The sequence below is a fragment of the Rhagoletis pomonella genome, unplaced genomic scaffold (assembly GCF_013731165.1).
Source record: "Rhagoletis pomonella isolate Grant_MI unplaced genomic scaffold, Rhpom_1.0 Rhpom_scaffold_00007, whole genome shotgun sequence".
Lineage (NCBI taxonomy): Eukaryota > Metazoa > Arthropoda > Insecta > Diptera > Tephritidae > Rhagoletis > Rhagoletis pomonella.
Genome location: NW_023458561.1, coordinates 34,351,389 through 34,365,195, shown reverse-complemented (window position 1 = coordinate 34,365,195; position 13,807 = coordinate 34,351,389). Strand labels below are relative to the sequence as shown.

Below are 13,807 nucleotides of genomic sequence, written 5' to 3'. Positions count from 1 at the left end.
CAATTAGTCCTAGCATCGTAAGTACTGTCCGTAAACTAATCCCACATATATACATATATGGGGCGTTCCATTTCAATCGAAACAGAGCTATATCCGAAAATTGGCCCAATACACAAAAAAAAAAAAAATACGTTCAAGGGCTGCAATTCATCAAACTCACGAACCGACAAATAATATCATTAATAAAATTTACAAAACCTAAAAAATTAGGGATGCTTTTCTAAGCATTTTTAGGGGGGGCTGAATATAAATCTGGTGTCGGGTTTTTAAAATTCAAAATAGCGGATCCAAAATGGAGGACTTTATGACTTTTTTTAGTGGAAAATTGTTGATCTGAACTTGATACTCTGGGGGTTGACAGGGTTGCTAAACTCAAGTCTGGTGTCAAATTTTAAAATTTCAAAATGGCTGATCCAAGATGGAGGGCGATTTTTAGTTAATTCAACATTTTTGCTCGAATCTTGAGATTCGGGCTTGCTGAACTCAAATCTGGTGTCACATTTTCAAAATTCTTAATCGTGGATCCATATTAGATCTACCATTTATAACGGAATAGTTAAAATCGAACGTACGTACATGGCGTATGAGTTACTCAGATAAGATGGGAATGTACGCACGCTCGATTTTAACTTTTACGTTATAAATGGTAGATCCAATATGGATCACTATCATTTAGATCTTTACGAAAGTTCCTTAAACTTTAGATAATAAAATTTTCCGCCTCTTACCAGGTTCCCCATCTCGTTAATATTGGCTGTGGCGGAAAAGCTTCAACGCACAAAGCAGATTTTAAAAATATCTTTTCCCATTCGATATTAAGGGCCGTTTTCTCATGTAAGCTGTAATTTTAAAGTTCACTTTATATTTAAAGGTTGCTTTAAAATTTTTGATTGTGTCTAAAGGAAAGCATTTTATTTTCGGGTTTCAATTGGTTTACACCCAAGAAACATACATACGTCAAAAGAAATGCTTAACTGTGGCTATTGCTTTAATTTTTATCCAACTTTAAATTATAAAGTGAGCTCTAAAGATAAAGGTAACTTCAGAAAACGGCCCCAAATCGTCAACATCACTGAAGCGAGCTCTTATATCTTCGGCCACTCGGCGTGCCAAACAAGTAAGGTGCAGTAACTTTGGGTAAAATACCTTCAGCGCCTTTGCTAATTATACCGAGTCCTAACCGCGTTTATTAAAAAAACGTTATTTTCGTACTTGATGCACTTATCTATTGATAGCCTTTTCCATCCGATTTTAAAAATCGAACAAGTTTTGAAAAGAGGATTTATAGACCTTTAAAACGATCTATTACAGGTCAATTCTGCGCTGGTAGTTAAAAGTTTGTAACCGGTAAATAAAGTTCTTGTCAATTTTTAAACCCTTTTAGCATTCTGTGTACTCTTGTAACCGGTAAATTATTTTTACCATCTCATAAACCGGTAACAAATTATTGCCACGTGAAATATTCAATGCCAGGATTTGCACAATTCTTCATAGCTGAATTGCTGAATATTTTAACTGCATTACCAACGTACCTAGAATCGCGGTGACAAGAACTGGTAACATTTTTTGGTAATACAATTTTCCGGCTACAAAATATTCGGTAACGTGCAGAATAGACCTGTAAATGGAAAAAAGTGCAAAACGACGCCAACAAACCTTTTTAAAAATTAATGCGATTTTTTAGCCGCTCAAAAGTTGCACTTATTTTACTAGAATTTTATAAGCTTTCTCAAGCTGCATGCCCAAAAAATTTCTAGAAATTCTGGTTAAAAAGCTCGAAATTTAGATAAAACTTTGTGGAATTTTTCTAAGTTGTGCACAATATTTGAGAGTGTGATTTATGTATATAGTTTTTGTTAAAGCATGAACAATATTTTTATGAAAAACATATCAAAAAAGTTTTAGCTTGAAATATATTGTACATATTAAAAACGGAACACCATTCATCTATTTTTGACCGCCACTGTATGTACTAAAATAATCATCTTTACTGAATTGTTACAAAACCTACATATCGATGGCTGAGTGGAAGATCAAAAGTTTTCTGAGGTAGGGCGCTTTCGAACTGGCTGCCGGGATAGATCGATCTTCCATTCAGCAAACGAGATTGTATATGTATGATCTCAAGTGAATTGCTCATAAGAAAGCTAATATCTATATGTTATCTTTGAATGCTATTCAAAATAAAATACTACAATTTTATTTGATAAAAAATTAGTAGTGTTTTATTTCTCGGATTCACTATTTTAAGTTGTAAACTAAAATGAACGAGAATTAACTAAATGAACTAGATCACTTGAGTGCTTTGAACTAGGTTGATCGTTGATCGATCATCGAAATGAACTAAAAGTCTCAACTCTAGTATTTATAGTCTGATTTTGTTCATATTTTAAATACGCAGGGTGTCCTAGACCACCCGTCCGCGTACTCTAAAATGCAGAGAAATATTTTTTATTGAATAACGCAAAAACATGACCTATCAAGTCTGGGATGCTTTCCGTTTTGGTGGTACTACCGATTTCCGGTTTCGACCGGAAGTGAGTTAAACTAATCCGAAGTACATTTTTTTTAAATAAGATATACAGTGAAAGTTCCCATAGACGGACGCTCTAATAAGCGGGCATCTCCTTTAAGCGGACATATTCCTTGGAACGAACAATTTTTGGTTTTTTTTCCATACAAAATGCATTCCCAAATACGGATTTTCCGATAAACGAACGCGGACACTCAAACATGTCTAGTTATGAAAAAAATCTCCCATAAGCGGACGCGAAGCTGTAATAAGCGGTTAATTTTTTTCAGTCTGATGTTGACTCTTGCGCATGTAGATATGTAAATATACACAAGTACACACGTCCATATTCAAAGATGTTTTCTTTTCTAAAAAAAAAATTTAGTTTTCATTGCCCCCTTCTAACTGCTACAGCGAAGCGTGAAATGAGATTTGTCGGCAGAAAGGAAAACGCCATAAATTTGAATTTATTTTCCATTCTTTCTGTTTTTATCAGTTAAAGGATAAATATTATTTTCATTTAGGAACCCGCAATTTAAATTTTTTAAATTTTAATTTTAATATTATTTTTTGAGAAATTCTCATAAGGGGACATCTCCCATACGCGGATAAAAAGTAGGTGACCATCGGTGTCCGCTTATGGGAGCTTTCACTGTACATGTTTTTACTACAGATTCGGATTGTGAAGATAAAAATACGAACTTCAACTCGTCTTGGAGTTCTTAAATGAGCGAAAAAGTGTTTATTGGAAATCGAAAAAATATGAAATTTGCTCTATTTTTTGCGAATCCGACAAAGTATGTTCGAATTTTTTTTTTTGTATGGAAGAAAATAATTTTCAAAAATCCACGCGAGTTCTCAGGTACTTTGAAGCTTGCACTTTATGTAGCTACAACTTAATGGGCTATGAAACTGCATACTTAGAACTTTTGTAAAAGTTTTTAATGAGAAATGTTTTTTTGTAAAATTGTTTGCTATTTTTCTACAAAGTTTGAAATTGGGTCTTAAATATATGGTTTTTGTTAGAAAAAAAAACAACAAATAAAAGGAAAATAGGTAAAACTGGCCAAAGTGGCGTGTCCCTATTATCTTTTATATGACTGCAGGAATGCGTTAAAATGATGAGTTAATATTTTATTAAAATGTAGCTTTTTTCAAAGCTTTCTAAGCCCACGATTTTCTAGCAAACAGTTTACAATTTATTGGGTGCATTTATGTCCTTCTGCGAAGCTTGAGTCATCTCGAAGGTCATCATTTTGCTTATTTTCTGTGTGCTTTTATTTAATTTACTGTACTTTTATGCAATAGTTAATGAAATTTCCACCTTGGCAACCCTCTCTAAATTCACTGTTCACCACAGTCAAATTCAATTTGCGCCCACTTGCGCTTCATACAATTTTAATTGCATTTTTTCCAAGTGATACTTACGTACGCACTCACGCATGCATGCAAAACCCAAATATGTAAATTAGTACGTCGTATGCTTTAGTGTGCTTGGCCCATTTAAAATTTCGCACTTTACACTTTTCCACTCGGACGACGACTGCAGTTTAGCCAGCAGAGTGAAGAAGAGTAAGAATCCAACTAACTGCGCCATACAAGCGACCAATATCGACTGAGAATGAATTGCGAATTGCGAAATAAACCGCAACCGGTGGTGCTGCTGCTGCTGCTGTGGCTGTTGCTGTTGCTATTCCAGCCGATGGTGGCTGGTGAAGGTTGTTAGATATCTATGTATGCATGTGGTTTTCGGTTGAAAGTGCTCGGCTAACGTTGAAGAACGGGCGGCTGAGACTGGCAGACTTGGCGCAGTGAGTGCAGCGGTTGCACCGAGTTGTGTCTAATGCACACAAAGACACTTGCTGACAAACGTGTATGTTGTTGTTATTTCTGCAGTTGCATGTAGCAACAAATTGAAGCAAACTTTTGCTTGTATGAATGAAATTTGCGTTTTTGTTTATTTTAGTGCTGTTCGTGCTTACGGCAGTTATTCGACTTCTATGCTACACACGGCTGTACTTGACTCACGAAATGCTGCGAACGAACTAAAAGCTGGGCAAGGACGACATACGATTTAAAAACTCATGAATAGCTTGCAAAGGACGCACAACTGCTATGATTAAGCAGGAAGCGAAGAAGGCTTTCAGCCGATGTTTTTGTAGCGAAAACTGCGACGTAATTGTGGATAGTGTCAGTCAGCAGTGAGGAGAGAGGTTATATTAGTGAGAACACCAAGCATTAAGTGAGGGAACTAAGTAAGAGAGAGAGAGAGAGAGAGCATGTACGTTTATCAGAGCAAATGCACTTTGAAGTGTGTGGCTGAGTAAGAACTGAAGTAAAGGATGTCAAACCGCATGGGGAATGTGGCTATAAAATATTGCAGTTAAAGTTAAAGTATATTTCAAGGAAAAATGCATATAAATGCAATAGTTGTTTTTAATGTACACATAAATGTTTTAAAACAACCAGGGTCACAGGACGTATGAGTAACAAATAATTAATGTGCAGCCGCATACGCCCTGGGCCACATATGCTTGACAAAAAATAAATAAAAAATGCAAATGCAATGCAAGTGAGCCTGGAGCGGCGCGGCGTGGATGCAAAAAGTGCAATGCAGTGGGCGAACTTGAATGAGAAATTAATAGCAAGCTGGGTGTGCGTGGGCGTAATAACAAATGCAAAGGCATAGCCATACATGCGAGCGAGTCCTGTATGTTCCTGTGAACGAGGCGTCCTTTGCCAAGCAAGTATTTTTTTTTTTTTTAACTTTTTCCAAGTTTTTTTTTTTACAATGTTTCAGTTACACTTAACTTTTTATAGGTGTGCTACGCTGCTGCGCATACGATGGAAAGAAACACAAAACAACAGCAACAAAAACGCCGGCAAATATTTCGCATTCGAAATAATTACCGCAATCATAAAACCACAGCAATTTGCATATGTATGTATGTATATTGCAAAAGGTAATAAAAAATAGTTAGTAAGAAGAATGGAAATGAAATAAAATTGCATTGTATGAAAAATGGAAAAATTCAATTCAACAAAAATTTGCGCACTCGTCTTTCCTGTCTATGGTGGGCGGTGATGTAATACCCAATTGTTGGCGCTTCGGCTTGTGGCAAAGAAAGTTTTTCTATGACTACAAAAATGTACATATATATAGCGTTGAGGTATTGAGCGATTACTTCAAATTCTATAGAGATTACTTTTTAAGTTTTTTTTTGCCACGTCACGCGTTGTTTGTTGGAAAATATTCAATTGATTGTGTAGAAAAGTGTTGAAGCAGCAAGTGTTGCGGTGACGCGTCGTCGAACCATAGCTCTTCGTACGAATGAGTGAATAATTTCAAATTGTATAGTTTATTGTACCAAACACTTTACTCTTTCATTGTTTTTGCACGCTTTCACGAGTGCAGCGAATGATGTAAGCTAACCAAAGGAATCAAAAATAATGATTGGTGCTAAGGTAAAAGGACAAAGTGTTAAAGAAGGTGCATGTAAATTAGTTGTGTACACCATTTTAGCGTAATTTCATTATTTAAATGCGGCTCGCTGTGATGAAATGGATTTGTGACTAACATGGCGTCAAGTACATACATATGTATTTCATAAGGTATTTCATAAGAATTATGCATTAAATCTTAAATACTTACATATGTATGTACTCACAAAGACAGCAATATAGGAAGACTACTAAATATGAGAGTCACCTGCAGAAGAGCAGGTTATCTTTTTAACTCAGGGTTGCTTGGGGGTAGGCTTTAGCTCAGCGTTAAAACTGTAAGCAGCAGCACAGCAATTTTTCTGGGTCAACTTGATAGCTTGATGCGTCCAGAGAGGGTTCGACCATAAAAAGGAAGCGTTATATTTTTGATAGCTCACCTCAACAAGGCATTAGAATGCTATAAGAGTTGGTCTTCTGTATTTTTTTTTTTTTTTTGTTCTACAAACGTTCGTCGGTTTGGGCTGAGACCAACAAACCTCGTCAATTGTTTCTGTGCGTAGCGGGGTTGCGTCAGTTGTATACCTAGAGTGCAGACAGGTCCTTCCATTGCGTTCGTAGCCGCCCTTTCTTTCGTTTCCACTCGGCTACCGCGGACGAAAAACTCGATTGCTTTGTTTGCTTACTGTTTAGTACAATAGAAAATAGCTGATCTTTTTTACCAGTGTTGTCATCGCAAGTGCCTCCTGTTCCGCATTCATTTTGGAATTAATTGTAAATCTGGATCAACTGCCGTCTGTCTATGCTTAAAGGGAGTTGAAGTTACATTCTCCTCCAATAGAGAAGAGACACCTACTATTCCCAAAAGGCGGAATTTTCTCCCCACTACTTTGGGCTGTTGTCGTCAACGAATTGCTGGAGACTTTGGAAAAATGCAGCTATCGGGTGGGCCCGTACGCTGACGACTTAGCACTGAAAGTTAGAGGTACATAAGTCCTTAAGCACTCTGGAAACTATTAAAACGGAACTTGTTATTTTCTTTTCACTCGGAGAAATAAAATTCCAATTTGTCAACCTCGCTCAATGGTCGGCTTCCTCTAACATTCTCTAATAGGGTGAAGTAATTGGGCTTGATTCTTGACGGAGAGCTTCCTCAGCAGTGTCGGTAGACTTATATTGCTGCAGAGGAAATACGGGCAAGCGCTGCGGCCTTCATATCGCGAGTTCGCCGTCGGCGGTCAAGCCCACTCTTTATCACTGAAAAAGGTCACATCTCTCTTGCGTTACTGGTGGCAGTTATTACCTGGCATTGTCCCATCGATCAACAACTGCTTTCGCTAGCTTAAAGATTAAACATCTTGGGTCCCACTTCCTTCTCATTCCCGAGGAGCTTTCGGGGATAGCAATAAGCCGCTTTCGGAGTCAAGAGAGATTGGGTGTTCGATTATTCGCCTTTTTCCCAAAACCGATTCTCGAGTTATTCGAAAAATTGCGATTCGAAAAAAACCGGATAAACCAGTTTTATTTTAGATAGTTTCCAAACAGTGAAAATACTTACGTTGGCGTAAAGTCATGACCAAAAATTACAATACAATTTTAATAGTAAAGACCGCTTCTATTTAGAAAATCGCAAAGCAAAATAAGTTCAAAGGTTTTTTTAGATCAAAAATAAAAATCAGTGAAAAAATCACGTTTGCTTTTATTTTAACTTTTATGTTATACTTTATTGCATTTTTTCTGACTCTTTTCGGATTTGATTTGCCTACTGGCACTAGGGTTAAATTTCTGGTCCCAGCAACATAAAAAAACGTTTTTTCGAATAGCGGCGGCCCCGCGGCAGGCAATGGCAAACCTCCGAGTATACTTCTGCCATAAAAAAAGCTTCTATGGAGGTGAAATAAAAGTTTAGATCTCTCCATTTGTGTCACAACATCTAGAAACAGAGCACGAGTTGGAGGAGAAGCTCGGCCAAACACGAAGAAAACGTTTAAACGCCAAACATTTATTTATTGGAATCAAATGTGATCTACTGTTCGTCTCCAAATATCCTAGAATATAATTTGAAAACTATTCAGCGGTTTCCCTTAAACTGGAAAAAGCTCTGAAAACTTCGGAAAACTCCAAACTTTTATAGATCAAGGTCAAGATTTGTATAAAATGAAAAAACCGGTTTGTTCCATAAAAAATCTCGTTTATTCGATATTCGAAAAATCAAGATTCCAAAAGAACCGCTTATAGGATTTTTGAAAAAAACAGGTGGAACCCGGTTTGGAAAACCCGAGGCAATAACATTAATCACCACAGAAAATACCTTCTGAACTATCTAATGCACCCAATTTAAAGAAAGAAAAAAAACTAGGTAGTCATAAATACTGTTAATAGATATATATGATCCAAATGATTGAGGCGAACTTTTTCAAATAGTGTTCCCCACAGGGTTAACCTACAAAAAATTTCTAAAACTACATACATACAATTCGTAGAAGGAATGAACGATAAAGAGTAAGCGAAAGACCTATAAGTTAATGCCATTCGAATGAATTCGTATTCAAATTTGAGCAGCTATTTACTTAATTGATTTACACAATGGAGTGAACATAGAATAACCTATACCAATATAAAACATATTGAAGCTGAGGTACGTATACGTTTTGTTACGCCATTGGCTACCCAGTACGGCATAGCTCAACCAATTTTCTCAGAAAAAGTAATTTATTTTTGCTTATGTAGCAACTGACTTCAAATTGATGTAGCCTCCTTGAGATAAACCAAATGCTTACACTTTTGATGTCTTTGCAAATAATTTAATATTAATTGAAAAATCATCCAACTTTGGGGAACTAATTATTGCAGTATTTAATACTAAGTAATTTTAAATTGGTTGAAAAGACATCTGCAAATATATGAATCACATATTTTAAAATTTTTATTTATACAAAGTGTACCGTAAGCAGTGTTGGCAAAATGTTAATCTGATCGTAATCATCCGTACGATTAATGTTTACATTTTTTTTTTAATCGTTAATCGTCGCTTGTGATTTTAATCACTGATCATTAATCCAATTTAAATAAAATCTGATTAAGTAGTCTAGTTTGTCCGAATTTGAAACCAAACACGGATTATAGTTATTTTTTTGTGTTTCACGCTTGTCAAAAACGCATAACATAAAAAAAATAATAATTATTATTATTATTAGTAATACATAAACTGGGAATTTTTATAACACATCGCACATGTGCAGGGGGATATTAAAACCTAGTTTGCTTAGCGTCTGTTAAAATAGGTCTTAAAGAAAAGGCACACCAAATTGCTTAGATTCATGAGGAAAACCGACTTTGCCATACCCGGTTAACTGGGCTTGTGTTCACTGTAAAATTCCAGCATAAATTAATTAATCACCAAACCTACTTAAACAAATTAAGGGTTAATGATTACAAATTAATTTTTTTAATCGCGGTCACGATTAACTGTTTAATCAGATAAAATTAATCATGATTAACTGTAATCGGATTGAATTTAATCGAATTAACTAATTGATTAAAAAAGCAATCGATTAGTGCCAACACTGACCATTAGAAACAATTTGTGAAGTATAGAAAAAATGAAAGTCGGATTATTGGCTGCTTCCTAGTACATCGCCATGGGTAAAAAACTGGTTGAACACCAATGTTTATGTAAACTAGTTTCTTTCCGTACTGGGTGCATATGACGTACATAAGCTGCATAGGCACATTACCTTACATAAGACAAAATACATACATATATATCTAAGCGATTCCCTGTAGGCATCAAAATAGCTTCTAGTATTTGTGTTTAATACCACTAACAAAGAAACAAATAAAATAAATAAAAGCGTATTTTTGCTTACGCCATACATCGTCTACACCGAGATCATTTAGTAATATCCAAAATAAAATTTGACTAATGAAGCAAACGAAAATCGCTAGGGGAAATGTGTAATTTTATTGGACACACCCACTGAGCTAAATGCAAACAATGAAAGTACATAAACAAGCAACAGCTCCATGCAAATAAACACAAACTGTGCCAAAAATGCAAGTCTTTGCAAATATGTAAATATATATCAAGAATAAACAAAGTAACTTGAAAGCAAAATGAAGGAAAATATGTATCATAGTATCTAAACAAGCTTAAGAATAACAGAGCCAGATAGAAAAGTTAACATAACATAGGAAATCTAATAAGTAAACATGTTTTTACATAGAAAATATAAAATCTTAATTAGTTTTGATTATTAGTGAAAACAAATTTTTCTCGCAACGCAGCACAGTGGTACAGAAATGGTAAAAAGTGGCACACAAATTCGAAATTATATTTTTGCAGCTTTTGTTTATTTATTTTTACTAATGTTTTTCATTCAAAAAAAGAATTCAGTCTATAACAGAAACCACATATGTATATCACAGTTTCAAAGATTGCAAGAAATTTAAAAAAATTCATCAAACTTCAAAAAAAAATTGGCATCAACAGAAACAGCTAAAAATTACCTTTGATTTTTGAGCATTTTTTTCAGTATAAAAATAGATTTCGCTTATGCGTTATAAGGAAGAAAAATCGCAACATATTCGACAACAAAAAATCTCAAAAATCAACGGTAATTTTTAGCTACTTCAAACTTGCACTTAAATTAATATCGCAGAATAAAAGTAGAGAATAAAATAAAAACACGGTTTCTGCCCCGATGTTTAGTATTTATATTCGTATATTGCAATACAGCGATTCATATTAGTCAGTAGCCGTGGGTAACACAGTGCGGCGCCGCGCCAATGCGCTGATACCGAGAGCTGAGTTACTGGCGCCGATACCGATTGTCACAACTCAGTGACGCAATGGCGCCAGCAACACCGGAACACTGACAACACCAGACGGCGCAAAGATCCAGCAAATAACACACAAAAGCGAAGTGTCACTTGTAAAATGTGCAGCACAAGGCGAATCTTTACAAGGTGGTGTTGCTAAAATTAGCCGCAGTCCTTCGGAATGTGAAAATTATGTGTTTGTTGTATTTTTGGGTTTTGAAATTGGGTATACTTGAGTTGTTTTTGCCCAACTGATACCGCCTTGTATTAATTCACCTCAGTTCAACATCGGAACACTGACAACACCGGGTGTCGCAAAGAACCAGCAAAGAACACCCGAAATAGAAGTGTCTCTTGTAAAATGTGCAGCACAAGGCGAATTTATACAAGGTTCGTCGCGGTCCTTCTGAATGTGAAAATGATGGGTTTGTTGTATTTTTGGATTTTGAACTTGGGTATACTTGAGTTTTTTCTCAACCGATATAACCTTGTATTAATTCACTTTGGTGCAGCGTGCAGCAATAAAGGAAATGAGCTTTAGCCTGAAGAGGTGCCCTTGCGCCAACACACTGTGCTGGTTCCTACATTGGCGCCGGAGTTAGTGTGTCAGCGCCAAAAATTTGCGTCGTTACCCAGGCCTATTGATCAGAGATAACGGTATTGCCAGACCTCCTAATAGAATTTTTTTTGCTGATATTGTTTTTCAAATATTCTACCGTATACATACAACACCAAAAGCGAAATTTTAAGTGATATGTTATGAGAATAAAGGGCTTAAGAAGTAAAACTTCAAATTCAAGCCGGATCGAGCTATTTAGCTTAAATTTATAATTTTTGTGACTGTGTGCACTAATCGTTTTGAAACTAAAATTTTTTTTGTTTTTTGTTTTTATATATTAAATCGGAGTTCGTTGCCTTCTCCTAACGCGGTGTTTTTTTAATTAATTTAAAAAATATTTATCAGCATTTAAGCTTTAAACTTTTAATAACATTAATTTTAATTGTTTAGTCACATAAACCAAGATTTACGTGACGATTATTATTTAATTTATCATCATTTTATTTCGTCTTTCTGTATATTATGACAGCATCATTTGCAAGTGGCCTTTGGTGTTATTTCAAAGCGAGAACATGCAATTCAAATTATAATTTTAAAATTTTAATATGTAGTGCCCAGACGGCGTTTGTGCCGTTTCAAAAGCTAGAAGAGAATAAACTTGGAGGTATTTGAATTTTAAATATTTTTTATTTTTGTATGCATTTTCGTGCGGCACAGCTTATGCTTAGACTCGCAAGCATTCATTATTCAAATGCTTGTCTGTACTCGTATTTTTGCAAGTTTTACATGTTTCTAATTTTGTTATCCCATTAAAATATTTCGAAATTTAAAACCGCTATAAAAATAAAGCTATTTTGTATTAGTAATTTGCTTGCTACTTTGATGGTTATGGTAATTTTGTTTGGTTTTTGTGATACCACGTTAACTTAACGGAGACCACTACTTAGGGTCGGTTACTCAATGTCTGATTAACACTAACTAGAGGTTAAGCATCTTTATCGACTTCCTGTTATACATATGCTATGGAATCTAGCACGTCGATAAAGACGTTTATGCTGCAGTTTCTGTTAATCCGACATTGAGTAACCGGCCCTTAGACGACGAAACTCAACTGTTTCTACCTTAGATTCCGGAAGGCTGAGTATTCGAATAAAAGTGCTGAGATGATTCCACCTCATCATCCTACTGACAGCTGAAGATTCCCAGCCTAATATCGAGAATACCAATCGCCAGCAGTGAAAGCTGAGGTTTTGCAAGCGTAAGCAGCTCCTTTGGCCGCCCTAAGATCCAACCTAACCCCGCGGCCACGCATTGAGCGGCTGAGCATTGAGCGGCTTTTACTCCAGAGCGGCGCCGTTCACACGCTTAGAATTGCCGCTCATAGGGTGTGCAGTCTCTGCACCCTTCCGACTATTTTTTGATTGCTACTTTTCTTCTAAGCTTTCCACACCGACTAGAGCTAAATGAGTTATGAATGACAGTCTTAAATTTATGAATGGCAGTCTTAATTTTTTCCGAAGACCCGTTAATGCCTGTTGCCAGGCATTTCTCTGCTCTCTCCTCAACCTTACGTGCCCATTTTACCTCGGCGGCTAGAACAACGCCCGTCTTGAATATTTACTTAGAAAATGAGTTCGGAATTTAGGTGATTATTTATCAATGTTTGGTGCAACTTTTGTCCGCTGAAAGAAACTTTGAGGGTTGAGGTCTGATCTACAGGGTGACGCAATAAGGCCGCAGATTTTATTTTAAAACATTTGCATCACTTTTACGCGTTGTTCAACTGAGTATGGCTACATTACTAAATTTGCCAAAGCCTGTAGGGCCAATTTTCTGAAAAAAAAAGTCAAAATAGTAATAATACACTTACATATCACAAATGATTGGTGTCAAAGATCTGCGTCAGTCAGGAATCGCGTTATAACTATAATAAATATTAAACTTCCTACTTCCTTAAAATCTACTGTGTCACACTTACTTCACTCATACGCGTTAACCTCTCATTCCAAAACGATCTACTTTTCCTTTTCACTTCGCTTGTGTCAAATGTCAATCAATTTAAAACATAAACGCTTGCCATTCAGAAAGTTATGTCACTGTCACTTGCCACATACAACTATTGGCAGCTGTCAATGGCTAAGAGCCAACTTCTAACTGCTTGCGCACAGGATACGCTATTCAAAAGTGCAAACTTTTAAACGATCTGTATTGTAATACGAGTATGTGTGCACATAACTGTTAAAGACAAAGGGTTAGCAGCGCGCATTTTTTCAATGACGCCCAACGTTGCGTTTGAGTTACGAATAACAATTCTGTTTTTCATTTGCAACATTTTGTAATCTGACGCAACTTTGCGTGTTGATATCGCTTGTAACGCCTACACGGAAGTGGTGGCATACGTCAGCTGTCAAACTCACCTGTATAAATATTCAAGTAAAAATAAGGATTAAAGTATCATATATGTATAAATGTAT

The 13,807-nt window shown here is 35.9% G+C and overlaps 1 protein-coding gene and 1 long non-coding RNA gene across 4 annotated transcripts in view; one reads left to right on the top strand and one right to left on the bottom strand.

Annotated features, from left to right (window-relative positions):
• The window catches only part of LOC118742662 (protein FAM13A), a 120,901-nt gene extending 116,562 nt beyond the window's left edge, over positions 1-4,339 (bottom strand). For all 3 annotated transcript variants that reach the window (XM_036474901.1, XM_036474902.1, XM_036474904.1), the window contains exon 1: positions 3,941-4,339. The gene's annotated coding sequence lies outside the window, so the exon portion shown is untranslated. The remainder of the gene's footprint in view (positions 1-3,940) is intronic.
• An 18-nt stretch (positions 4,340-4,357) lies between these two features.
• Positions 4,358-5,369, top strand: LOC118742671. The gene is made up of 2 exons (XR_004993388.1): positions 4,358-5,259; positions 5,313-5,369. It is a non-coding gene; the product is annotated as an uncharacterized LOC118742671 (long non-coding RNA).
• Positions 5,370-13,807: the final 8,438 nt, after the last annotated feature.